Below are 17,041 nucleotides of genomic sequence, written 5' to 3'. Positions count from 1 at the left end.
GGATTAAAGACGGAGTCGCTCAGTCAACAGTCGTCCCCATCTTAATTATGCATGACTAAGTATATGTGAGGTGATTATAGAAATGCCTCGTAAGAATCCATTCATAAAAAGGTACTCTATTGTAACAACCCGAAATTCATATCCCTAATTGTAACCCTTTTCGCGACTCGTTCCGATCATCCAATCGCCGTTTCCGGTTTCGTTTCCGATTTCGGCATTTTATTAAGTCATTATTGAATATTTTATTTTATGACTTAATGAGTGTCCAAATGCCTTTAGAACTCATTCTAACGCCTCGTATTAGTGATCGGAACATTTTTAGAACCAACCATATCGGGTTACGGCAAATTGGCCGGGTGCAACCAAAAGCCCCGTCTAACGCCGGTACCGGGTAGAATTCTACCGTGTCCTGAACTTGGACACTATTTAAAGTGATCCAAGACTTCATTTTGAAGCTTTTGCTTCATTTTACAACTACCATTCCAACCTCTCTCCTCAAGCTAGAATTAAAGATCCAAAACTCAAGTTTAAGGTCTCAAATCTTTAAGGTACCCTCCTATACTCATTTTACATCATATGAAGCCTTCAAATTCGAGTTTAAACCAAGATTAAGGACCATATATATGATTTTACGGCCCAGGATGATGCTTAGGCCGTAAACCCATATTTAAAGGGGTTTTAAGCCCTTAAACCCTCCCATGACTCAATCAAGCCCTATATATGATTTTTAGAAATGGAATAATGGACTTAGAACACATTAAACATAAATTTTGAAGGGTTTGTGTGAGTTTAAGACCAAGGCATGTGCTTGGGCCGTAAACTCCTTAAACAAGGGTGTAAACTCACTTCTAAGGTGTTAGAAAGCCATCCAACACCACCAAAAGCCTTGGAATAAATCATAGGGCCAACCAAAAATAGTTTAAGGGCCTTAAACACATCAAAACTCTCCATTTGAGAGTTTACGGCCATAGAAGATGCTCCAAGGCTGTAAACTCCAAAAAGTGTGTCAAATTATGCCCAAAAACCACTTCAAGGCTTGTACGAATTTTTAGAATCACATGTGATTAAGTTTGAAACTTTTAAAACACTCATTTATAGAATTATGAGAGTTTACGGCCAAAGGCTCCATGCCAAGGCCGTAAACTCCCTTAAGGGTGTTATTTGGTGTTTTAAAGTAAATCCAAGCCTTAGGAAAAATTGTTCCAAGCACTCCCGAGTGTTATTGACCATTTAAGACCCTTTAAGCTCCATAAACCACCCCACCATGAGTTTACGGCCGTAAACTCATGGGGAATGGGTGTTTAGGCCATAAACTCAATTAGGAAGTTTACTCTTGGGGAGTAAACTTAAATCCCAAGTCCCTCGCTTCAATTCCCGTCCGTAGATGTCACCCGGGTCACTCCAAACACCCGTTTTGGGTGTTTCCGTCCGTCGAAGTGTAACTTCATATCTAAATTAGAGTTTATGAATCTAATTAGATATATTTGCATTCCATTTCATGTTACTTAGGAACCTCGTGTGTTATCAGGCCTCGATTCGACGTTTAGCATCCTAAATCGACACATTTCCGTGTCCGGTGAGTTTATACCCCTATTTTTTTTCCGTGTTTTTCATTGTTTTCACTGTTTTCAGGGGGGGAATACAAGAAAAAGTACAAATATATTTTGTACTTAAACTGATTTTTAACTTAATGGTTCTATTTACTAAGTGTCTTGATTTCATAAGATTGTATTAACTAATGTTTTGAATTGCAGGTTAAATAGAGATTTCTTTTAAAAAGTGTTTTGTTTTATATTACTTTTATAAAGAAATCATACTAATCATAACTAAGATAAATACGAATATAACTAAGTACGAATACGAATAACGAATATAACTAATAGGATAGAGCGAATGCGAATACGAATATAACTAAGTACGAATACGAATAACGAATATAACTAATAGGATAGAACGAATGCGAATACGAATATAACTAAGTACGAATACGAATAACGACTATAACTAATAGGATAGAACGAATGCGAATACGAATATAACTAAGTACGAATGTGAATAACGAATATAACTAATAAGATAGAACGAATACGAATAGGCTTAGGACTACGAATGCGAAATAACGCCTTTGGATGACGGCAAGACTTCGAACATACAACTAGTGTACGCCTTGAAAGTCACCAGAGTTCCGAATACGAAAGTACGCCTCTGGACCTCTACTGAGTTTCGATTATATCCGCCTCAGAATGTCGACAGAGATACGAAAATACAACTAATGTAATCTTTTGGAATTCATCAGAATAATCGAAAATACTGTAATGTACGTTTCTGGTGAATCCAAATATACGAAAATACAACTAAGTTTGTAGGTTATAGTCATACGAATGTAGGATATCTAAGAATTTAGGATACGTAACTAATACTACACATATGGTAAGTACTAATACTTTGAAATCAAACCTAAGAACCAACCACTCAACACATAGGAAAATATGGGATTTTCCTGGGTAAATATAACAACTAATAACAAACTTAAAATCAAATAGACAACTCAACACTTAGGAAAATATGGGATTTTCCTGGATAGCATAACAAAACATGAACGAATAAAGTAACAAACGAATAACTAAAACTATAAGGAAAATATGGGATTTTCCTGGAATAACACAACAGACCGTTTTTGAAATTGTAACAAAAGATAACTACACCTTTTTATAAGAAAATATGGGTTTTTCTTGAAAAATAACTATTTCAGAAAGTAAAGGAAACTCGATCTTTTCAAAACTAAACCGCTTATGAACTCACCAGCTTTATGCTGATTTTCAAACTGCTTGTATTCTCAGGTCAGCGTTAGACAGGTACACCACAACCTTTTGGAGAAGACGGAGCGTTCCGAAGACTCGTCTTTACTTTTGTTCATATTATATATGTAAAACACTTGTATAACTTTCTTTCAAACAGTTGTAAACAATATTATGTAATGTAATGTTTTGTGATTACTGCTTTACTATGTACATTGGATTTGATACTCAACGTGGAGTCAACCCCGGAAACGTTTCCGCCTTTGGTTTTCGGGGTGTGACAGATTGGTATCAGAGCCCTTGTTTATAGTGAACTGGTATACCAAAGCTTACATGGTATAAGACTATAAACATTAAAGGGCCTAAGTGCTCTGAACTAAAAGTATATTCTACGACTATAAGTATTTTCTAAAGTATACAAGTATACCGACCGTCGAAATCCGTAACTACGAGTAGAACAAAATATAAGTAAATGGGTGTTGTACGCTGCGGTTAAACCTGGTCAGTTATGTAGTCGTGTCTAGGATCAATATAGCCTGGCCAACTATATTCATTCGAGACACGGCCAACATGTGCTTGGGAGTGACTATTGTACGCATCATACCTAAAACTTACCCAATATCCCAAACAACGAGCCGTCGTTGCAGCGAATCATGAAATACTATGGGAGTATTTCTCAAGCCGATCTTTAGTAGAAATCTTTGTGTACGCATTGATCCTAGATCACTCCTGTAGCGATAAAACTTTCTGCTTTGATCCTTCTCTCCTGTTTTATCGCTTAATAAGTTGTATCTGTCTTGATGAGATATCTCTGGATCCATATCTCTTGATTCAATTCAGAGGACTTATGATCCTCTCTTTCCTGATATTTATAGATCAAAATGCCTCCGAGAAGGAGATCCAGCACGAGGAACACCAACAACCCTCCGCCGCCGCCACCTCCTCTTCAAATCGATCTGGAAACTCTTCAGGCAACCATTTCTGCCACAATATCAGATCTCCTACCTCAATTTAACCCTAATAGTTCAGGAAGTGGTTCCCAAAACCAAGAAGGTAATCAGGGATACCGGAAGGAATGTTCATATAAAGACTTTATGAACGCAAAACCCACATTCTTCGATGGCACAGGGGGTGTCATTGCTCTAACTTGGTGGTTAGAGAAGATCGAATCTATCTTCGAGATTTGTGTCTGTTTGGAATCCGATAAGGTAAAATTTGTCGCCTGTACGCTCACTGATAAAGCTTTGACTTGGTGGAACGGCCGAGTCAAATCCCTGACTTTACCTGTAGCTAATGCTCTGGGATGGGAAGTTATGAAGGAACTGCTACGCGCGGAGTATTGCCCTCAGGGTGAAATCCAGAAGCTGGAACACGATCTATGGAACCTGAAGATGAAAGGTTCCGATATCGCCTCTTACACTTCAAGGTTTGATGACTTAGCACTTCTTTGTCCGGGAATGGTTACCCCGGAGAGCAAAAAGGTAGAAAGGTTCATCTGGGGATTAACCCAGCCAACAAAAGCGAACGTTATAGCAGCAAAGCCAGATACCTATGGCAGCGCCAAATGTCTAGCGCAAACCCTGATCGACCACAGCAAAAACCAAGAAGAAGAAGATGCCACTCCCGAGCCAACAGAAAAGAGTGGCGAGAAAAGAAATTTTTGGAAAAAGAAGAAGAAGAGTCAGTCTTCCCCAGAACCCTCGAAGAAACAGCAAATAGTGGCAGTCCACGCTGCCACTATCCCTGCTGCTGTTTCTGTTTTCAATTCCACATCTCAAGCACCTATCACCGGATATGCCGGTATCCTCCCGTGGTGTAACCGTTGCAGCTATCACCATCGCATCCCTGGCCCTTGTCGTACAAAGTTCTGTAAAAGTTGTGGCCAGGAAGGTCACCTCGCACGAACCTGCAAAACCCCAACCCCGTCAACTAGTCAGACTTCCGGGGCAGGTATCGGTCAAACCTGCTACAGTTGCGGAGAGGTCGGACATTATAAGCGAAACTGTCCGAAGACAATAACATCTGGCAACATCGGGAGAGTCCTAACCATGGGGAAAGAGAGGACAGCCGTTGATCCCACCGTTGCTACAGGTATACCTCTCTTTGATAAATCTTGTGCCCTTGATCCTTTTCGATTCTAATGTTGTAAGAATTTGTTAATCATTCATTCAAATATTCTTTTAAACTAAATCCTTCATTTATAATCGAAACGTGTGCCGTCGAAAAGACCAACTAGTGAGAGGGAGAACGTTAACGTCATACCCCTAGATCGTATCCTTAATGCGGATGAATATTCCTTTCCATTCGATCTAATGGTAAACCTTTCAAGGAAAGCTTGATGCAATCCTGACATGGAATGACTGAGTCTTATTCATGCTGTTGTTCTTGTCTTCTAAAGAGTCATCCATCAGAATCTATCCTTGACCCAACTCTCCTGATCTTCGACATCAAATCTAAATCCAACCTCCGCATCTTCGTGCATTGAGCTTAGAAAGCTTCCCATGCATTCCTCGACTATGTGACATTCAAAAAGCGAGAAGTCTGCAGCTCCTTTCCCGATGCCTTTCCTAAAAATTTCCGAAATTTCCTTCCGAATGTTTAGCCAAGTCTAGTATCGACCTAATGCTTTGGAAAAGCGAAGTATTTCCCTCGTGAATCAGTAGACCCTTCGCAACCATTGTGGAATCAATTACGTAACCTTCAAACTTTGATTGCTCTCGGAACCTAGTAACATCCATCTGGTACTTCATGTCTCGGTCCTTTAGAAGTATCTACCCAACGAAATCAAGACGCGTCCCGATAGTGAGGGTTCACTAAAACGTCAAGCGAGGACCCGAAGCAGTAGATTCATCCTCGTATCTCTTTTCACTTCGTGATCTGTGTTTGAATCTTAGAATTTCGGGACGAAATTCCCTCTAACGGGGGGATAATGTAACAACCCGAAATTCATATCCCTAATTGTAACCCTTTTCGCGACTCGTTCCGATCATCCAATCGCCGTTTCCGGTTTCGTTTCCGATTTCGGCATTTTATTAAGTCATTATTGAATATTTTATTTTATGACTTAATGAGTGTCCAAATGCCTTTAGAACTCATTCTAACGCCTCGTATTAGTGATCGGAACATTTTTAGAACCAACCATATCAGGTTACGGCAAATTGGTCGGGTGCGACCAAAAGCCCCGTCTAACGCCGGTATCGGGTAGAATTCTACCGTGTCCCGAACTTGGACACTATTTAAAGTGATCCAAGACTTCATTTTGAAGTTGTTGCTTCATTTTACAACTACCATTCCAACCTCTCTCCTCAAGCTAGAATTAAAGATCCAAAACTCAAGTTTAAGGTCTCAAATCTTTAAGGTACCCTCCTATACTCATTTTACATCATATGAAGCCTTCAAATTCGAGTTTAAACCAAGATTTAGGACCATATATATGAGTTTACGGCCCAGGATGATGCTTCGGCCGTAAACCCATATTTAAAGGGGTTTTAAGCCCTTAAACCCTCCCATGACTCAATCAAGCCCTAGATATGATTTTTAGAAATGGAATAATGGACTTAGAACACATTAAACATAAATTTTGAAGGGTTTGTGTGAGTTTAATGCCAAGGCATGTGCTTGGGCTGTAAACTCCTTAAACAAGGGTGTAAACTCACTTCTAAGGTGTTAGAAAGCCATCCAACACCACCAAAAGCCTTGGAATAAATCATAGGGCCAACCAAAAATAGTTTAAGGGCCTTAAACACATCAAAACTCTCCATTTGAGAGTTTACGGCCATAGAAGATGCTCCAAGGCCGTAAACTCCAAAAAGTGTGTCAAATTATGCCCAAAAACCACTTCAAGGCTTGTACGAATTTTTAGAATCACATGTGATTAAGTTTGAAACTTTTAAAACACTCATTTATAGAATTATGAGAGTTTATGGCCAAAGGCTCCATGCCAAGGCCGTAAACTCCCTTAAGGGTGTTATTTGGTGTTTTAAAGTAAATCCAAGGCTTAGGAAAAATTGTTCCAAGCATTCCCGAGTGTTATTGACCATTTAAGACCCTTTAAGCTCCATAAACCACCCCACCATGAGTTTACGGCCGTAAACTCATGGGGAATGGGTGTTTAGGCCATAAACTCAATTAGGAAGTTTACTCTTGGGGAGTAAACTTAAATCCCAAGTCCCTCGCTTCAATTCCCGTCCGTAGATGTCACCCGGGTCACTCCAAACACCCGTTTTGGGTGTTTCCGTCCGTCGAAGTGTAACTTCATATCTAAATTAGAGTTTATGAATCTAATTAGATATATTTGCATTCCATTTCATGTTACTTAGGAACCTCGTGTGTTATCAGGCCTCGATTCGACGTTTAGCATCCTAAATCGACACATTTCCGTGTCCGGTGAGTTTATACCCCTATTTTTTTTCCGTGTTTTTCATTGTTTTCACTGTTTTCAGGGGGGGAATACAAGAAAAAGTACAAATATATTTTGTACTTAAACTGATTTTTAACTTAATGGTTCTATTTACTAAGTGTCTTGATTTCATAAGATTGTATTAACTAATGTTTTGAATTGCAGGTTAAATAGAGATTTCTTTTAAAAAGTGTTTTGTTTTATATTACTTTTATAAAGAAATCATACTAATCATAACTAAGATAAATACGAATATAACTAAGTACGAATACGAATAACGAATATAACTAATAGGATAGAGCGAATGCGAATACGAATATAACTAAGTACGAATACGAATAACGAATATAACTAATAGGATAGAACGAATGCGAATACGAATATAACTAAGTACGAATACGAATAACGACTATAACTAATAGCATAGAACGAATGCGAATACGAATATAACTAAGTACGAATGCGAATAACGAATATAACTAATAAGATAGAACGAATACGAATAGGCTTAGGACTACGAATGCGAAATAACGCCTTTGGATGACGGCAAGACTTCGAACATACAGCTAGTGTACGCCTTGAAAGTCACCAGAGTTCCGAATACGAAAGTACGCCTCTGGACCTCTACTGAGTTTCGATTATATCCGCCTCAGAATGTCGACAGAGATACGAAAATACAACTAATGTAATCTTTTGGAATTCATCAGAATAATCGAAAATACTGTAATGTACGTTTCTGGTGAATCCAAATATACGAAAATACAACTAAGTTTGTAGGTTATAGTCATACGAATGTAGGATATCTAAGAATTTAGGATACGTAACTAATACTACACATATGGTAAGTACTAATACTTTGAAATCAAACCTAAGAACCAACCACTCAACACATAGGAAAATATGGGATTTTCCTGGGTAAATATAACAACTAATAACGAACTTAAAATCAAATAGACAACTCAACACTTAGGAAAATATGGGATTTTCCTGGATAGCATAACAAAACATGAACGAATAAAGTAACAAACGAATTACTAAAACTATAAGGAAAATATGGGATTTTCCTGGAATAACACAACAGACCGTTTTTGAAATTGTAACAAAAGATAACTACACCTTTTTATAAGAAAATATGGGTTTTTCTTGAAAAATAACTATTTCAGAAAGTAAAGGAAACTCGATCTTTTCAAAACTAAACCGCTTATGAACTCACCAGCTTTATGCTGATTTTCAAACTGCTTGTATTCTCAGGTCAGCGTTAGACAGGTACACCACAACCTTTTGGAGAAGACGGAGCGTTCCGAAGACTCGTCTTTACTTTTGTTCATATTATATATGTAAAACACTTGTATAACTTTCTTTCAAACAGTTGTAAACAATATTATGTAATGTAATGTTTTGTGATTACTGCTTTACTATGTACATTGGATTTGATACTCAACGTGGAGTCAACCTCGGAAACGTTTCCGCCTTTGGTTTTCGGGGTGTGACATCTATTCAGAAAACACTCAGGACTCTCTATAGTTCCGCGTCGACTCTATCAGTCCAAGTATCCGCGGCAGTGATACACAGGACGAAACCTGAAACACCTAGAACTTGTGTGCCTGTTCGGCACATGACTCTATCGATCCTCATTATATATCATGTCGAAGTATGCAAACTTCGACGACTCTATCGATCATGGTTTGACGTAGTGCAGCCATGTGTACATCCCTAGTGCTATGTAAAAAGAACTTTCACCGTAGCCATATCGGCAAATAAAGGTTCTTCCGAACCTAAACATAATCCGAATAATCAAACCTAATGCGATCCGTCAGTCATCCCTCTTATCTCAAACCTTCCGAAGTACCCGAGAGAAGGGTACCGCGCGCTGTTGACCGACCCCTCTTAGTCATATGGAAACCGAAGCGAAAGATACTGCAGACACTCCAGAAGACAATAACCACCCGAAGAATACCTCGTAGATTCCCTATAAAGACCCTTCATCTTATCCCATAGAACGAGAGCTAGAGTCAAGAGAACCCCTACGGATTGAGATAACATAATGACCATAGATCCGAAGCTTGTTGTCATTCCAGTTAAGCCAACATAGTAGCTAACACCCTCGGTTGATAAAGAAATCTGAGTCGTAAGAGTCAAGGACATTGACTAAGACCATCCATTCACGCTTAATCCCCCGAATTAAGCATCGCAACAGATAGCTCAGAAATCCGAAAGCTGCGATGAGTTAAACTTTGAAAAGAACGGATGAGGAGATTAAAGTTCCGAGTGATGGAACCCTATAATCACTAGATTTGACCTAGACCGAGAAAACTCAGAACCTTCGGAAGAGTAGTCGCAGTAGATGCTCGCACTACTCAGGCACTTCGTCCACCCTGTTACAGAAAAGTGGTGCCTAAGATCCTCCGCCCTCTCGCATGGAGGAAGTCATCGTCGCCCTGTAGACGATAAAATACATTCTCCGAAGTGAACACTAGGATGTCAAGAACCACAGGATAACCTTCGCAGCGAAGAGTACTTGATCAAAGTGCGAAAGTAGTTGCGTTAAGCCTCATGACCCAGATCCCGAAGAGATTATAGACTTGACACCAGCCTTGGTGTTAATCGAGGGGTTATACAGGAGCATGTGCTTTCCGCACTAGAATAAACCAAAGTCTTAGAGATTCATTGGATTATCAGGTGTTCCATGAATACTATCTCACACAAAAATAGTAGAACCACCTCCCGAGATAGTCCAACACTCGTCTAGTGAAACCCTATCTCCCCGACTCTCAGGGTTTTCGTATCTCAAGATTCTTTAGTGCAGGTTCATTTTGCACCAGCTTGAGATAGACACTCTATAGAGAACAGATAAACATAGCCACACAACCCACTCGACGATCTAGAAAGCCTCTAAAAGCCAATTGACAGTAAACGCGAAACTAAGGACAACCCGAGCTTCATAAGAACCAACCTGAAGGACTACACATCCAGTACGAGTGAGAACAATAGGAACTTCAGAATAGCGATCACGCCAGTGATGATCTTGCCATAGAAGTACACTATGTTCTAAGTACTGAAAAGCTCCACCCCTCCAAGAGCTTAGGACCATCCGAGATCCTTTACGGAGATTGGTCCAACCCTTGTCTGACCACTACTACCTTCAGATATTCCACAAGTTTCACACTAGATCGATCCACTTCCGAGACTTGGTATATGTTTACCCAACGTCACTCTTCGTGCCTCACTCATCCTGATGGAAACCATTGAGAACTCTACCCTCGTAGATACACCAGTCGAAACACACTAGCTACACGAGACGAAACCCGCATCCCGTATGTGGAGGTCTGTTGGAATGACAAACACAGACCAGAGTTCACTTGGGAATGCGAGGACAAACCGAATAAGAAGTACCCTCCTGCCTTTATCATTCATACCTACTTCCTTGCCTAGACCTGAATTTCGGGACGAAATTCCCTCTAACGGGGGGATGATGTGACAACCCAAAGTTTATTCCATTACATTACCCCATTACCGTTAACGAAATATTCCATTTTATAAAAGTTCCGTTAATTCGAGGTCGTAAAATAAATAAATGTTTTATTTACTTATATTACATGTCGTTAACGTCGTGGTAAGATAAATAAAAACACATGTTAATCATTTCCATTTAATTGGAAAAAGTTAGTTTTTATTATCACGACCACTAAATCGGGTGCGACCAAAAAGCCACGTTAAATGACAGTATCGGGTAGAATATCACTAAGCTCCAAATCCCACCCATATATAAGGGGGAGTAAACTCCATTTGAGCCTTTTCCACCCTCTCTCTCTCTATACTCTCTTTCTAGACTCCTTTTTGACCCGAATCCGCAACCAAACACTTCAAAATCGTAAGTCCACTTACCCTAGCTTGTTCTAAACATTATGACTTGTGATTATAGCTTAAAATTCGACCATTTAAGCTGTTGAAAAGGAGTTCACGGCCTAAGATCTTCCTTAGGCCGTAAACACCTTAATTGAGGCCAAGAAGACCCAAACTTGTCCCTAAAAGCTTGGAAATAAATTGAGGAATTAGCCTAGGAGTGTTTGCTCATTTAAAAAAATTATTTTAGGGCATAAAAGAGAGTTTACGGCCCAAGCACATGCTTAGGCCGTAAACACCTCTAAATCATGTTAAAATGCCCCAAACACACTCCTAAAACACCCTTGGACTTAATACATAAATTAGGGGCTTATCATTTCGGGTTTAGATCATCCAAACACAATGAAATGAAGGGGTAAAAGGAGTTTATGGCCCAGGCATGTACCAAGGCCGTAAACACCCCCAAACATGCCCAAATGATAGTTTTAATTCCCCCAAATGGCCTCACACTTAATTATAAATTGCTAGGAGGATATTAGGGGCTTGAAACTTCAATAAAATCAAGGAATGATAGTTCACGGCCAGGAACTCCCTTAGGAGTGGTTCATGGGTCGTAAACTCCATAATAATGCCCTTAAATACCCTAAACTCATTCATACTATATAGTTTTGGACCTAGAATAATTCCATGAACAAGTTAGAAGCCTTAAAACACACTAGAACCCCTCACCATGATTTTACGGCCGTAAACTCATGGTGAGATGTCCCTGGGCCATAAACTAAGCTTTGGGAGTGTACTCTCAGAGAGTAAACTCCATTCCTAATCCATACACACCTTTAGACACTACCTGGGACACCCCAAACACTTAACCAAAGTGTTTTCCGCTCCTTAGAGTGCGTATACTTGCTTAATTGGTATATAATATACTAGTTGTATGTGAACATATGTTATCATATGTTAAATAGGTCATTGAGTGTGTTTGAGTCTTTACTTGACACCGAGCACCTAACCGGCACCTCCGTCGGACCTACTTACACCAGGTGAGTTCATACCCATGAATGAACCTTTTTAATGTTTTTACATGTTTTATAGGGGGGATACAAGTTAAACATTCCAGTTATCATATCAATCACATATGATTGATAACCCGCATGCACAAGAATTTACCACACTGTAAACTGTTTTAACGAGTAGGATACTATAAATGGTTTTCTAAAATGTTTTCATTTGTTCAAAACTCTTACTTACATTGTTTTATCAAAGTTTTATTTAAAACTTGTTTATAAAGGTTTCCCAAAGGATTTCTCAAGGTTTTCAAACTTATTTTACCAAAGAATACTATGTTGCGATTTTCTTAAGTATAAAGGTTTTTCCCAAGTTTTCATCAAGGCTTTCTTTCATGTTATACCTTCACTTGCTTGATACCGTTGTTTTACTTCTACTTAGTTTAAACTCCTACCTGATACGCTTATACCTGGTGATGCGCTTCATCTTCACTTATACTTGATCTCGTTTCCTTTTCACTTATGCCTATTAACGATTCTACTTCGGGGTACACTCATACTTGATAACGCTTATACTTCACGATTCGATTATCCCACACTGTTTTTTTACACTTTACAATTTGGATATTCCACACTATTCGCTCACACTTTATGATTCAGTTATTCCACAATGTACGTTATACATCGGTTATTATACACTGTACGTCATACATTGGTTATTCCACACTATTTGTTCACACTTTCTGATTCAATTGTTCCACACTATTCGTTGACACTTGTTACACACTCAGTCGTAGTTAGATGTATGATTGTGCTTGTATAGGTGCATATAAATAATGATTGAAGGACTTAGGAAGGTTTGTCCGCCCTTTTTCCTTTTCTTCGTTGAGATGTGGTCTGGTGGGATCGGATGGCCGTCCGAAGGTCGTTTGATTCATTAGTTGTATGTTATGTATACGAGCATAGACATATAGGTTTACTCTAGTCAGTTCAGTTATGAGTCTCTACCTCTAGTTCAACACTTATATTGGAAACATACTACCCACTATTTGGGATGCATCTTCAGGACACGGCCTTCTCTGTAGTCTAGTTTGTAACCAGAGTCTCCTGTAGGGATAGCGGACATTGTATGTATAGATCTATACGGGATTGACACCCCCGCACCCTGACTGCTAGCTACAGTCCACGGCCTACCAAACCAAGGGGTGACAAATGTCATATTTTATATACGCTTGTAGGGCGTCATGTACTCTAGTGTCGGTTAGTATGGTTACGAGTATCCCAGGTTGCCTTATAATTCATGGCCTTAAGGTAACGGTATTTCACCGGCAATTTACACTGTATGCTGGTAACTCATTTTCAGAGTCACACTGTTTTGACCTTGCAAGATGTATCTTTCATTTGATACTGTCTGCGGTATGTATTCTCTGTTTTAACCTTGCAAGATGTATCTTTCTTTTGATACTGTCTGTGGTCTGTATTCACTGTTTTAGACCTTACCAGGTGTACCTTTCATTTGGTACCTTCTGGAGTCTTTGTCTCCATTTGTTAGACGGAACCAGTCGTGTCGTTCGTTCGATACTCTCCTGGAGTCTATGATTCCTTTGCCTTAGTCAACAGTCCTCACTGCTGAGGCATATGTGATTTCCCTGACTTCTCTTGCTTCCTTAATAATCAAATTCAGTATTTTGATAATGATAGCGATTAAGGGAAAACTAGTTTTTACCACATAACTCTGTCCAATCTTGGTAGAAGTTTGCTTTTATTAAAGAAAATATAGGATTTTCTGGAAAGAACTCTAATACACTGTAAACTCTTAAACTACTACATTATAAAGTTATTTGAATAAAATGTCACTCATTACTTATGAACTCACCAGCATTTGTAAAAATGTTGATACTCGCTTTTCAAATAACTTGTATTCTCAGTTTAGCATTAGACAGGTACATCCTCGGAGCTGTTGATGAAGATAGCTTAGTACCATGCAGTACTTACTTATATTTACTTGTATTACCTTGATGTACTGTTATGTAAACCATGTAAAACTATTATATTAATGCAATGTTTTGTTGTACTTGATTTACTATAATGCATGTGTTGTGATACTTGACATGATGTCATCCACCCCAGAACGTTTCCGCCGTTCCGGTTTTAGGGTGTGGCATATGTTATGTATGTGCTCTGTTTAGGATCGTTCCATGTGAACGGTATCCCAGTTCAGGTAATATTTGATTTGGGGGCTACTCGATCATTTGTCTCCCTTACGCTTAGCAAGAAGTTTCCTGAGTCTTCGTGCATGTTGGATTGCCCTTTAGAGGTAGAGATTGCAGATGACTGATCGGTACGAGCATCGATGGTATTCCGAGGCTGTGTGCTGAGATTATTCGAGGGGCGTTATCTGGTGGACCTGGTTCTTATTCCGTTGAGAGGGAACAAGGTGATTATAGGAATGAATTGGTTGAGCCCCAACGGGGCAGTGATAGATTGCGCGCAACAGCTGGTTCGGATCAGGACCCTAAGTGGGGGAGAGTTGGTAGTTCAGGGCGAGACGCCACCGCAAGGACCAACGGTATGTTCAGCAGCGAGAGCTAGGAGTTACCTTCAGCAGCGTTGCGCAGGATATTTCGTTTATGTTATGGACACCCGGGAGGCGGGTAAGGCGAAAGTGGGTGATCTGCCCATAGTGAGAGAGTTTACGGATGTATTCCCCGAGGAGTTGCCAGGGATACCTCCGGAGAGGCAGGTGGAGTTCAGGATCGACCTAGTCCCTGGTGCGGCTCCGATAGCCAAGGCACCAAATCGGTTGGCTTCTTATGAGATGCAGGAGTTGTCTACACAGCTGCATGAGCTGTTAGACAAGGGATTCATTAGAACGAGTAGCTCTCCCTGGGGAGCCCCGATTCTGTTTGTGAGAAAGAAGGACGGGTCACATCGGATGTGTATAGATTACCTGGAGCTGAACAAGGTAACGATGAAGAACCGTTACCCACTCCCGAGGATTGATGACCTCTTTGACCAGCTTTAGGGAGCATCTTGGTTCTCCAAGATTGATCTGCATTCAGGATATCATCAGATGAGGTTCAGAGAGGAGGATGAAGAGAAGATGGCGTTTCGGACGCACTATGGCCACTATGAGTTTGTGGTGATTCCCTTCGGGCTCACCAATGCTCCTGCTGCGTTCATGGACCTCATGAACCATGTGTGTAGACCGATGTTAGACCGGTCTGTGATAGTGTTTATTGATGATATCTTGGTTTTCTCCAAGACGCAGGAGGAGCACGAGGAGCATCTGCGAGAGGTTCTGGAGACTCTGAGGAGGGAGAACTTGTATGCTAAGTTCTCCAAGTGTGAGTTCTGGTTGTCCGAGGTGCATTTCTTTAGGCATCTCTTCAACCAGAATGGGATCTCAGTGGACCCGGCCAAAGTGGAGGCCATGATGAGATGGGAAGTTCCGAAGTCTCCATCCGAGATTCGGAGTTTCCTAGGATTAGCTGGCTACTATCGGAGATTCATCCAGGATTTCTCCAAGATAGTCGTACCCCTGACCAGGCTAGCCAGGAAGGTCGTGGTCTTTCGTTGGGGGCCTGAGTTGCAGGCCACGTTCGAGACATTGAGACAGAGATTGTTCAAGGCGCCAATCTTAGCCTTGCCAGAAGGCATGGAGGAATTTGTTGTGTACTGCGATGCGTCCATCTCAGGTTTGGGCGCAGTATTGATGCAGAGAGGTCACGTCATCGCCTACGCATCGAGGCAGTTGAAGCCTCACGAGGCAAACTTCCCGATGCATGATTTGGAGTTGGGGGCTGTTGTATTCGCCCCCAAGATTTGGCGACATTACCTCTTTGGGGTTTGTTGTACCATCCACACGGACCATAAGAGTTTGAGGTACCTCATGGATCAGTCGAATCTAAACTTGAGGCAGCGTCGGTGGATTGACGTGGTAAAGGATTACGATTGCGATATCTTTTATCAACCGGATAAGGCCAATGTGGTGGCCGACACGCTTAGCCGCAAGGCAGTGTCGATCAGGGATATATGCCTGAGGATGACGATGGTGACTCTGCTGTTGGAGCGGATTCGGGAGTCCCAGCAGGAGGCCATGAAGGAGCAACATCGGAAGAGCGAGCGGATTGTGGGGCAGGTTTCCTCCTTCGACTATGACAGCCGAGGATTACTGACACTACACCGTAGGGTGTGGGTGCCATATCACGGGGGTGTGCGCCAGGTTCTAATGGAGGAGGCGCAAAAATCTTGGTTCTCCATTCATCTCGGGGCGACGAAGATGTATAAGGATCTTTGTCTGGACTATTGGTGGCGCTGCATGAAGAGGGATGTGGCATGGTTCGTGGAGCGGTGCTTGACCTGCAGGAAGGTCAACGCTGAGCATCAGAGACCTCACGACAAGATGCAGCTGTTGGATATTCCGCTATGGGAATGGGAGGACATCACGATGGATTTTATCACAAACCTTCCCAGGACCTCACGGGGAGTGAATTCGATATGGGTCATCGTTTACCGATTGACCAAGAGCGCCCATTTTATCCCGATTCAGGAGAGCATCTCGGCGGAGAAGTTGGGCGACATCTATATCCGGGAGGTGGTGGCGCGACACGGTGTGCCAGTTTCTGTGATTTCAGACAGGGATGTGCGGTTCACTTCCAGGTTTTTGAAGAATTTTCATGACGAGATGGGTACTCTTCTGCATTTTAGCACCGCCTTTCACCTGCAGACGGATGGTAAGAGCGAGCGGACCATCCAGACCCTAGAGGATATGCTGCGAGCATGCGTATTAGACTTTGGAGGTAGTTGGGATACCTACCTTTTATTGGCAGAGTTCTCCTATAACAGTAGTTATCATGCGAGCATTGATCGTCCTCCCTTCGATATGCTATATGGGAGGAAGTGCAGGACCCCGATATGTTGGGGCGAGGTTGGCCAAAGGGTATTGGGGAGCACTGAGGTAGTGCTCAATACAACAGAGAAGATTCAGCAGGTTC

The sequence above is a fragment of the Lactuca serriola genome, chromosome 4 (assembly GCF_051521515.1).
Source record: "Lactuca serriola cultivar US96UC23 chromosome 4, Lser_US96UC23_V15, whole genome shotgun sequence".
NCBI classification, from domain to species: Eukaryota; Viridiplantae; Streptophyta; class Magnoliopsida; order Asterales; family Asteraceae; genus Lactuca; species Lactuca serriola.
The sequence above is the reverse complement of the archived record's forward strand: the minus strand, read 5'-3'. Positions refer to the sequence as shown.